The 12,611-nt window shown below is 37.8% G+C and overlaps 1 pseudogene; it reads left to right on the plus strand.

Moving 5' to 3' along the window:
• Window positions 1–11,282: 11,282 nt before the first annotated feature.
• On the plus strand, window positions 11,283–11,878 carry LOC112810878 (olfactory receptor 2A2-like; annotated as a pseudogene).
• The last annotated feature ends 733 nt before the right edge of the window (window positions 11,879–12,611 follow it).

Below are 12,611 nucleotides of genomic sequence, written 5' to 3' on the forward strand. Positions count from 1 at the left end.
TAAGACCATAATTTTAATAGAGATAATACTGAAGAGCAATATGCTTCTATCTCACCAATTGTGAGGGCAGTGAAATAAACAATGAAGAAACTCTGAATTCTATTTGAAATAATATCCAAGTAAATGATGAAAAGTTGTGGAAATCTTTAATTCAACTGGAATTATATAAATTTTAAGACACATTTCAAGTTATGGTAAAGTCAATGGAAATCCATTTGAAAATGTTTAAATGGGCCTGGAAGCTAAGACATTGAAAACTGATTTAATGTTAACATTTATTTCTGGCTTATGGTAATTGCCAGTATGGCAAGATTGGCTCACCTGTAGAGATTCTTGGATAAATTTTCCTACCAAAATTTTTAGTGTTTTAATCAATTCATCTTAAAATGGATTGGGGTGATACTAAGAGATGTGAGATAAGTTTGAAATAACTAACATCACTTACCTTTCATGGTGGTAAAAAGTCCTCGGGATTTGGGAAACAGGAGTGAGCAATACTCAGGCTAATGTTTTTGTAGAAAGTGTGTTTTTCTGTAGTCGTCAGCTAAGCATTTCCTTTAGTTTTGAAAACGTTCTCTTTATTAAGGACTTTCACCTGAAAAACAGATTTAATTTGATATTCAATTGTTTGTCAGATAAGTCATTAATGTTTTTTAATTAACTTTATTTTTAGTGCAGTTTTTGGTTTACACAAAAATTGAGCACTAAGTTGAGAGTTCCATATACTCCCTCATCCCTCCCCACACAGTTTCTCCTATTTTTAATATCTTGCATCATATGTGGTACCTTTGTTATAATTGACAGGCCAATATTGATATATTTTTATTCATTGAAGTCCAAGTTTACATTAGCATTCACTCTGTGTTGTACATGCCATGAGTTTTGACAAATGTACAGTGACATGTATCCACCATTACAGTAATCTACAGAATAGTTTCACTGCTCTACAAATCTGCTGTGTTCTACTTATTCATCTTTCCCTCTCTCCACCCAAACCCCTGGCAACCACTAATCTTTTTATTTTTTAAGTTTTTATTAAATTAACAGTTAACATACACTGTAATATTAGTTTCAGGTGTAGAATTTGGTGATTCAACACTTCCATATACCTGGTGCTCATCCCAACAAGTGCACTCCTTAAGCCCCATCACCTAATTCACCCATCCCCCTACTCACCTCCTCTCTGGTAACTATTAGTTCTCTACGGTTAGGAGTCTGTTTCTTGGTCTGCTTTTCTCTTTTTTTCCCCCTTTCCTCGTTTGTTTTGTTTCTTAAATTCCACATGAGTGAAATCCTATGGTATTTGTCTTTCTGACTGACTTATTTCATTTAGCGTAATACTCTCTAGCTCCATCCACATCATTGCAAATGGCAAGATTTCATTCTTTTAGCTGGCTGAGTAATATTTGTGTGTGTGTGTGTATGTACCACATTTTTATCCATTCATCAGCTAATGGACACTGAGGCTGTTTCCATGATTTGGCTATTATAGATAATGCTGCTAGAATGCTGTTATAAACACCAGGGTGCATGTATCCCTTTGAATCAGTATTTTTGTATTTTTTGGGTAAATACCTAGTAGTGCAATTGCTGTGAGTGGTTCTATTTTTAACTTTTTTGAGGAACCTCCATATTGTTTTCCTAGTGGCTGCACCAGTTTGCATTCCCACCAACAGTGCAAGAGGGTTCCCCTTTCTCCACATCTTTGCCAACACCTATCGTTTCTTGTGTTGATTTTAGCCATTCTGATAGGTATGAGGTGATATCTCGTTTTAGTTTTGATTTGTATTTCCCTGATGATCAGCATCTTTTCGTGGGTCTGTTGGCCATCTGTGCATCCATTTGTGTCTTCTCACTATTTAATTGGATTACTCATTTTTTGGGTGTTGGGTTGGATAAGTTCTTTATTGCTTTTGGATACTAACCCTTTATCAGACATGCCATTTGCAAATACCTTCTCCCATTCTGTATGTTGCCTTTTAGTGTTGTTGATTATTTCCTTCACTGTGCAGAAGCTTTTTATTTTGATGAAAAAATAGTTTATTTTTGCTTTTGTTTCCCTATACCTCAGGAGACATATATAGAAGGAAGTTGCTATGGCCAACGTCAAAGAGGTTACTGTCTGTTCTCCTCTAGGAGTTTTATGGTTTCCTGTCTCATATTTAGGTCTCTAATCCATTTTGAATTTATTTTTTTGTGTATGACGTAAAAAAGTGGCCCAGTTTCATTCTTTTGCATGTTCCTGTCCAGTTTGCCCCACATCATTTGTTGAAGAGACTGTCTTTTTCCCATTGGATATTCTTTCATGCTTTGTCGAATATTAATTGACCATATAGTTGTGGGTTCCTTTCTGGGGTTTCTGCTCTGTTCCATTGATCTACATGTCTGTTTTTGTTCCAGTACCATCCTATCTTGATGATTGCAGCTTTGTAATAGAGCTTTAAGTCTGGAATTGTGATGCCTCTAGTTTTACTTTTCTTTTTCAAGGTTGCTTTGGCTATTTGGGGTCTTTTGTGGTTCCATACACATTTTAAGATCCTTCGTTCTAGCTCTGTGAAAAATGCTGGTGGTATTTTGGTAAGGATTGCATTAACTGTGTGTATTGTTTTGGGTAGTACAGACATTTTGGCAATATTCTTCTAATCCATGAGCATGGGATGTCTTTCCATTCTGTGTGTCATCTTCAATTTCTTTCCACAGTATTTTATAGTTTTCAGAGTACAGGTCTTTCACCTCTTTGGATAGGCTTATTCCTAGGTATTTTACTGTTTTTGGTGCAGTTGTAAGTAGGATCAATTCCTTAATTTTTCTTTCTGCAGTCACTGATCTTTCTAATATCTCCACAGTTTTACCTTTTCCAGAATGTCATATCGTTGAAACCATATAGTATGTAGCCATTTCAGATTGGCTTCCTTCACAAGGAAATATGCTTTTAAGGTTTCTCCATGTTTTCTGTGGTGTTATAGGACCTTTCTTCTATTGTTGAATAATATTTCATTGTGTGGATGTACCACAGCTTGTTTGTCTACCTATTAAAGGACATCTTTAGAACTTTTAAGTTTAGATACTTATGAATAAAGTTCCTCATTTTTCCTATATGTGCAAAGTTCTTCTCCAGTCTAAGGCTTGACTTTTCATATTCTTAACAGTGTCTTTCACAGGGCACAACTTTTTAATTTTAGTGAAATGCAGCTTATTAATTTTTTAATGACGAGTTTTTGGTTTTTGATATGTTCAGATTTTTTCTTCTCTGAAGACAGGACTGATGACTTCCCTGCTCTTTTATATGCTCAAATAAAAAACAGAAATCACCAATTTCTCTTTGAATTTTTATTGGGGTGCCCACAGAAGTCAGAAATGGATTAATTTTGTAACAATACTGAAAATAAAGCATGATCATTCCTATATTACTTTATTATTACCACTGAAACTATTACCACAAACTTAGTGTCTTAAAACAACACGAACATATATCCTGTAATTCTAAAGTTCCTAAGTCTGAAATGTCTGCAGGATTGTGTTCTTTTTGGAGGCTCCAGGGAACAATTTATTTCCTTGTCTGTCCTTTGAATTTTCCAGTCTGCCTACATTCTTTGGTTCCACTCTCAGAGCCAGCAGCATAGCATGTTTTCTTCCTCTCTGACCTCCAGCTTCCCTTCTACAAGGACTCCTGTGATTATAGTGGCCCCTGTGAATAATGCATGATAATCTCTGTATTTCCCGATCTTTAACGAAATTCCTGGAATTTGGATGTCGACATCTTGGGGGGCGGTGCATTATTCTGTCTACAGATGCCCCAGAGATGCACCTACTATTAACAAAGAATTTAACTCTCAAAACTTCAACGATGAATTATAAAAAATATATATTCTCATTTGATTATTATTACCAAATAATTCAAGAAGTTAATGTGCTAGTGTGTCACACTAATTCTACGTCTCTGATTCATCTATCTCAACCAACAGGTCACCTAATTTTCCTGTTTTGCTTTCCGCTCATAAAACCTATTTGAAAGAACTAATTTGCATTTCTTGCCTATCCTGTTTATGCCTTATGTGGATGTAAATGTGCTAAGATAAATTAAAAATAATGTGGACACCTTCTTATATGACCTGCCCAGTGGAACAACACTGGAGCAACAATCCTAGAACTACAAGACAATAAAAACATTTTGAGAACATTTTTGAGATTAGATTCATATAGATTGTAATCTGAAGAATCGTACAGCAAGAGACAGAAAGAAATCATTCTCTTCTGAGGTTATGAGTCATACCAGGGAAATATGAGTGGGAATTCTGGAAGGATTACAAAACCAGTAAGAGTTCATAAGGGTTGAGGAAAGCAGGTGAAGGCTTTCTGAGGGATCACTTGAAGAACTTTTGAAAATGAGTATATCTTCAGTAGTTTAGAACAAAGAATTTAGTATCTGTACTATTCTTGGTGCTCGTGGTTGAAAGACTGTGGACAATTTATATATTTCTCTAACTTCATAGTCCACATTTATAACATGGAGATAACATATTAAAATGGTATGTGTAAAATATATATCTGAGGTCCTGAAACACAATACAAGTTAAATCAACACCAGCGTCATTATGATAATCTCACTGCTTTACATCCCAGTCTGATTCTTCAGTAGATGAAAATATGCACCTTCTTGGAAGAATTTACTCCCCTCAGAGGTGGCAGCACAGGCTCTGTAGGCACCCATTTATTAGATATTAGGGAGACACAGATCTTATAAACCCACTTTGGGGATAAGAACTTTGAATTAGCAGAACTATTATACATCCAAGTGTTATGTCCCATAAATTGTGACATTTTCCTCAGGTTATATAGTCTTTGAGATATTCGCAAATCTATTTGCATTCTATGGGAATCTATCTGCTCTTGCCCTTCCCAAATATATTTCCTCCAAAGACAGTCAAACACAAATTATCCTTGTTTCTATCCAGGGAGAATGTTTAGCAAAACTTTTTCCCTTAGGAAATAGGTATGTATGTATAGTTAGTATGGGCACTCCCCGCCCTCCAACCCAGGAAAATCTAAGTTCCCGGGAGAGTGATGAAAATTGTGTTGAGCTGATCATAAAACAAGTGCAGAGAACAATAGCTACTTATTCTCCAACATCATCAGGAAGTGAGGTAAATATTTTCAACCCTGGGATTTCTCACTTTGGAGACTGCTGGAAGAAGGACTAGGTCTATCCTCTGTGGGATTGCCTCTAAGTTGAAGTAGAATCTTACGGTAACAGCCAGAGTTAACACCACCACATGTAGAAGAAACTTATTTGCATTGGTAGGTGGTTTAGGATATGGATTATTGCCGTAGGACAAGGAAACAGAAATCACCTGGGCTATGCTGAAAGAAAAATCATATCCAGGATGTCTGCCTTCCTGAGTCAGAGTTTGTGTTCAAGGCAGCTGCACTGGCAAAGAAATTCTCATGGGGAGCTCTTCTTAGCTGAGCTGTGAGCATGGGCATTCTGACTCCATTTGACATCACTCTCCACATTATCTCCAACAGTGTGATTAGGGGTCGAGGCCAGACTGGATGCTCATGTGGAAATGACTAGGAGGCAAAGAAAACAAGAATTTTTTTCCAGTCTGTGGCTCTCTGAACTCAGCCACAGAGATGAAAGGACTTCACACACCTAGATGAAGGTATTGATGTGCAGAGATGAAAGGATAAGGTTAGGAATATGTAGCTATGAAGACCTCCACCAATAGAATTTTCAGCATAAAATTTGCTACGAATCTTGATATCACTGAGTGACTACCAATCAGCCTAAAAACAAGTCCTAATGAGAGTGTTTATAACCAATATTTTATTGCCTTTCACAAAACAATAACATAGTTAAGCGTGACTTATATCTGAGATATATTCTCCCAGTTTATTCTTTTATTTTTTTAAGATTTATTTGAGGAGAGGGAGAGAGCAAGACAACGCAAGAGCATGAATGGGGGGTGGGCGATGGACAGAGAGAGAAGCAGACCCTCCACTGAGCAGGGAGCCCGGCCCAACACAGGGCTCAATCCCAGGACCCTGAGATCATGACCTGAGCCAAAGACAGATGCTTAACTGACTGAGCCACCCAGGTGCCCCTCTCCCAGTTTATTCTTGAATGTTACTGTATATCATACTGTGGTAGCATCTGTCTTTTAGGAAATATTTTTCTGGTCCCAGAGTAGGGATGGATACTAATGCTGCTGAATTTTCTGAAACTACCATAGAGATGGAGATATATAGTAAAACGCCTTAGCTCATGAAACATTTTTCAGGGGTTCCTGTGTTGTATGTTCAATGAAAACACACCAGGTGAGGAAGTACTTTATTAATTTTCTGGAACCGATGTGCTTTAATCGCATCAATTAACAAAATGAGTCATCATTCAACCATCGAATACTTTCATATTTTCTTCTCTCTTCCATTGCTGTAATGACTTTATGTTCTGTGATAACTTTTATTTTTAGCTTTGGTCAATTTTTTAAAAATAATATCGACATAATGGTAACCAAAATGAGAAATGATTTAATAATTCAAAATAAAAAATAACCACAATTGAAACAAAGTCTGGAAAGTAAGATTGTGATGTATAAGAGGCAAGTGTTCCTAATCAGAAATAGGTTTTTCTTATTTGACTTTCCAGTTTAGAGATTAAACATTTTAATTATCACTGATTATTTCTAGTAGTGTCTAAAACAATTGATATTCCTAATGTTTCTTAACCAATTCTGAACTCTAGACAATTATTTTTGCAGCTAAATTTAATACCACATATTCAATACACATATAGAATCCTCCCTCACTTGATCATATTTATAGAAAATAAAGTGTCTAGGGCACCTCGGTGGCTCAGTTGGTTAAGTGTCTGCTTTGGGCTCAGGGTCATAATCCCAAGGTCCTGTGATGGAGTCCCACATCAGGCTCCCTGCTCAGCGGGGAGCCTGCTTCTCCCTCTGCCTCTGCCTACAGCTCCCCGTTTGTATGCTCTCTCGCTCCCTTTCTCGCACTCTCTCTGTCAAATGGATAAAATCTTAAAAAAAAAAAAAAAGAGGGGCGCCTGGGTGGCTCAGTTGTTAAGCGTCTGCCTTTGGCTCAGGTCATGATCCTGGGGTCCTGGGATCAAGCCCTGCATCAGGCACCATACTCAGTAGGGGAGCCTGCTTTTCCCTCTCCCTCTGCCCCTGCTTATGTGCTGTCTCTCGCTCACTCTGTCTCAAATAGATAAAATCTTTAAAAAGAAAAGAAATTGTCTCTCTCAGCTTTTGCCCGCACAGACACTACTCCATCCGAACTGATGCTTCTCTCAGGTTCGTAGTTTAAAAACTTCAAAGGTCTGCCATGCATTGAAACTGTAACTTCAAAGTTACTTTAAGCAGCTCTTTAATTAATACAACCTTTTCTTCAGATTTCCCCAAATGTTAAGGGCAAATCAGATATAAACTACAAAATGCATTTGTTAAAATTTTTTCATAGGTTTATGATAGTCTAATATAAGAGACCAATTCCAATTTACACTTAGGAAACAATATATTCTTTTTTTTTTTTTTTGATGTAGTGTTCCATGATTCATTGTGTGTAACACCCAGTGCTCCATGCAGAACGTGCCCTCTTGAATACCCATCACCTGGCTAGCCCATCCCCCCACCCCCTCCCTTCTAGAACCCTCAGTTTGTTTTTCAGAGTCCATAGTCTCTCATGGTTCATCTCCCCCTCCGATTTCCCCCCCTTCATTCTTCCCCTCATATATTCTAAACTGATTAGTTGAATTATTATAGCTTTTCAAATAAAATTCTCAAATTATTGGCATTTATAACAGTAAAAATTTCCTTTAAAGCAGAAGTCACAACTTTGCAAAAACACAAGATCTCCTATTTAGCCCTCCATGTATGTGTTTTTCATTGAATCTGACATTCATTTAACAAAAGCTTTGAGTCTCTTTTATGTAATAATGAACAGGGTGATCACTCAAAAGGACAAAATGATGTATATGATAATACATATTCCCAGGATACATTTTATATGGTCAATGCAGCATGTGAATTCAATTGAATGGCCTCTGTATCCCATTCCTTGCTATTTCATCATTGACTGTGTCTTTAAAAATAGCGAGAGATTTATAATGACAATATAATTATTTTTACTGATATCTTTGACCAAGACTGCACACTAACTATCAGCTTATAGAGACTATGCACTCATAGTAAGTTGGTGCTCGGAACAGCCTGAATCCACCAAAGCAGTTAGGACCATCTTTACCCCAGACTGTTTAACTCGGCCTAGAAAGAATGAGCTGGCTGCCTGTCTTGTTCTTATGGTAATTATTTTTGTATAAGCAAAGAAAGCTCTTGAATGAAGCAAGAAGTCAAGGCTCAGAATATCAGAGGACTTTAATGCATTTTTAAGTATCCTTTTGATATTCGGCAAATAGGTCAGTTGCCACTCAATGGATAAACAGTGAGTACCTCTGTGTGTGTCCAAGATGGATCTCACAGCACTCTCCAGTCAATAAATTTCCATCTTAAATATATGGAAGAATATACAATCATTGCCAATATGTTTTCATTACTCAGATCATCCTGTTGCATGGGTCTTAAAAAAAATCATATATATGAAGAAAAATTGCAATTTTAGTACAAGTGAATTTAGCTCACAATGATGTACTAAACTATTTATGTAGAAAATTTGCTGCAACTGTGCAAAATAAAAGAACATCTACCATGTATATTTAAATACTGTGATGCTGTGCTAAATAATACATGATAAATTGATTCTCTTCTGTGTAGCAGATGAGGTCCAGTTGAGAAGTCTTATTTTTGATGTCAGTTACATAAGGAAAAAGAGTAATTCTTAGAGTAGACCCTAAAATTGAGAGAAAAATCACTACATTGGATAGAGTTTTAAAAATATTGTTATGTATGAGGAATGGTAAATGTTTAACAATGAGCTTTCTAGGGAGAAGGGGGGCCTTATTTATAGTGTTTGCCAATATCGTAGTGTAAATACTCCTACCAGGGCCAATTTCAAGTAATCACCATGTCACCTCTGAGCATGAAGTGGGAAAGGCCTGAGTGTTAGTAAGCCAGTAAAAACCAGCTCCATCAAATATTTGGAAGTTACAGACAGATTATAAAATATCCATGTAATTCCTTATATTTCCTAGTCTTCCTTGAAATTAGAATGAATACATAATGATTGTTTCTGGCCTAAAAAAGTGAGATGTGATGTGCACCACTTCCAAGCTACAGTGGCTGTAAACAGGTATTCATCTTCCCTCTATTTCCCTGCTGCAATCCACTAGGAGAACTTGTGTTCCGTGAGGCACAGCTACCAGATGAGCAAGGGCTGCCTTGCCCATGACTGACTTGGTGTAAGTGTAGAATATTTATCAGTATAAGGCATTGAGGACTTAGGGTGTATCTGCTGTTTGTGGCAGCTGAGTATCATGTAGGAAGATGAAGGGTGGTGTATGTGATAGAGTTGCCATTTGGAAAACTCCAAAAACCTAGAAAGTAAGATACTAAGGCAAGGTGTGTCTGGAATGTGTCAAGCCCTTTGAGATTCAAGGTCAGGTAGATCAAGGTAGAGGGTAAGATGAGACAAGATCTCAGGCTAGTAATTATGGGGGTTGCCTGGCTGGTTCAGTCAGTAGAACATGAGAATCTTGATCTCAGGGTCATGAGTTCAAGCCCCATGTTGGGTGTAGAGATTACTTAAATATGATAGATGATTGAAAGATAGATAGATGATAGAGATAGATGATAGAGATAGATAGATGATAGATGATAGAGAGAGATGATAGAGATAGATAGATGATAGATGATAGATGATATAGATGACAGAGATAGATAGATGATAGATAGATGATAGAGATAGATGATAGATAGATGATAGATGATAGAGATAGATGATAGATGATAGAGATAGATGATAGATAGATGATAGATAGATAGAGATAGATGATAGAGATAGATAGATGATAGATAGATAGATGATAGATGATAGATAATTATGGGAGGATCAAGGTCTGCATGTTGTTTAGTCAGACTATCCCAGAGTGGTTCCTCCAGAAGTGGAGTTTGAGATGGAGTTCGCCTGCAGGATATTTATTAGGGATCAACAGTTGTAGAAGGGAAGTGGAGATAGGAAACCTACAATGTCGGTGCAACAAAAGCTCATTCAACCCCACAGGCACCTCTGAAATATTTATGGTCTACCAGTTGCACTGTGATGGCTGGGCCTTTGTATCCCCACCACAGAAGCAGCACCAGAAGCACATGCACTAGGATGAAGCATCGCTGCAGCTCAGTCAACCCAAAGGAGCTGGTAGCTGGCTGCTATCTACTGGCAGCTAGAGTGAAAGTCTTGTCTTCAAGGGATGACTCTCCATATCCACCATGCAGGTTGAATTCAAGTTTGAGGAGCCTCTATTTTTTTCTTTCTTCTTGCTTGCTTGCTTGCTTGCTTTTTTTTTTCCCCTGTTTTCTCATTTTCCACTTATCAGGTAATGGTAAGAATAACCCCAAGATAGGATATTATTCCTACTTTGAGTCAGATTTAAAAAGGATGCTTCTCAGGAGCCAGGATGGTAGAAGTACCCGTCAGGGGGTGTGATGCAGTTGGTTAAGCCTCGGGATGGAGCTCAGTGTTGGACTCCATACTCAGCAGGGAATCTGCCTGAGAGTCTTTCCCTCCGCCCCTCCCCCACTAATTCTCTCTCTCTCTCTCTCTCAAATAAATAAATAACTTTTTTTAAAGATTTTATTTATTTAACAGAGGGAGAAAGACAGCGAGAGAGGGAACACAAGCAGGGGGAGTGGGAGAGGGAGAAGCAGGCTTCCCGCCGAGCAGAGAGCCCAATGCAGGGCTTGATTCCAGGACCCTGGGATCATGACCAGAGCCTAAGGCAGACACTTAATCACTGAGCCACCCAGGTGCCCCACAAATAAATAAAATCTTAAAAAAAAATAAGTACCCATCAGGTAGGAAAACTACAAGGGAAGGATGAACTCAGCTTTACAAAGTCTAAACTGTGGAGTCAGCCACCTTTCCTACTGAGGAATTCTTGTCCAAGTTAAGCTTTGAAATATTTATTTTTCCTGCTTTTATTTGTCTCTTAACAAGAAAATGAAAGAAGTGTCCTTTGACTCAGCCATTCCACCCCTAGGAATATATCCTAAGCTTTTAATTAAAAATATATATATATTTTTAGATTTTATTTATTAGAAAGAGAGAGAGAAAGTGTGTGTGTGAGGGAGAGCGCATCTAAAGCAGACTTCATGCTGATTTTGGTGGTGATGTCCTGGGTTTGTGGTGATCAGCCACCCTCTCCATTACACTATCATCATGAATTGGAAAGAGTGCACAGTCTTGGCCGTTGCTTCCTGGATGTGTGGATTTATTCTGGCTCTGGTCCATGCAATTCTCCTTCTAAGGCTGTCCTTCTGTGGGCCCCAGGAAGTAGACTATGTCTTCTGTGAAATCCTACCTGTCCTCAAACTGGCCAGTGCTGACACCTGGATCAGTGAAGCTGTCATCTTTGTTGAATGTGTAATTAACTTATTTGAGCCCCTTTGCTCAGTGCTAGTCTCCTATACTAGCATCCTCCCAACCATCCTGAAAATCCAGTCAATGGAAGGCCAAAGAAAAGCCTTCTCCACCTACTATTCCCATCTCTGTGTGGTTGGGCTTTTCTTTGTCACTGCCATGGTGGTTTATATGATCCCAGACTCTAGTCAAAGACAGTAGAAAGAAAAAAAAGCTCCCCTTTTTTCATAGTCTCTTCAGTCCAATGCTGAATCCCTTCATCTACAGCCGCAGGAATGCTCAGGTGAAGAATGCCTTATATAGCGCTTTGCAGACAGGGTCTGTGTGAGGGGAGAATAGAACTTTTAGCTAGGTCAGATCTTTTCCCTTTGAGGTGTTGTTTGAGAATGACTTAAAGGTCAGAAAAATTAACAAACAGTAAAGTTTGATAAGAAAATGTGAATTGTTCAAGACTCTACCCAAAAGTAGAAAATATTTTGAAGTATGAGGATAGTCTCTGGTTTGGAGCATTTTTGTTCAGGGATGAGACATCTGGATTATCAATATGCTTAATGCTATAAAAATCTATAGAGCCCATTTCTTCAAGAAATAGTATCTTAAGACAATATTTTTATTTGTTGAAACAAAATGTCAACACATCACCCTAAATAATCAGTTCAATCATAAGAATTCACATCACCTGGTAACAAGTGATATTTTTCAGAGAAATGAGCACCCAGAAGGAAAATCTCTGACTATGGTAGCTTAACATATACAATCATCGCTGAACTGTGTATTCTTACAATCCCACCGGTGAGTCATATGAAGAAAGGACTGAGAGTCATTGCTGGATAGCTAATAAATTCCAAGTGTTCCGACTAGAGTTGAGAAATTCTTAGTATGTAGCAAAAACAAGCTAAAACTATCTTGCAGCTCTATAGAAATATCTCCATCCCTCCTATACTGTGCTTTCATTTTCCCTTCCCACCTACTTTCTCCCTTGTAGTCTCCCACTTATGTTTTACAACACATGTAATTAAAGACAGATGTATTCTTTTAAGTACCTCACTTCCACATTATTT

The sequence above is a fragment of the Callorhinus ursinus genome, unplaced genomic scaffold (genome assembly GCF_003265705.2).
Source record: "Callorhinus ursinus isolate GAN/ISIS: 27379988/994484 unplaced genomic scaffold, GSC_fseal_2.0 scaffold12, whole genome shotgun sequence".
Lineage (NCBI taxonomy): Eukaryota > Metazoa > Chordata > Mammalia > Carnivora > Otariidae > Callorhinus > Callorhinus ursinus.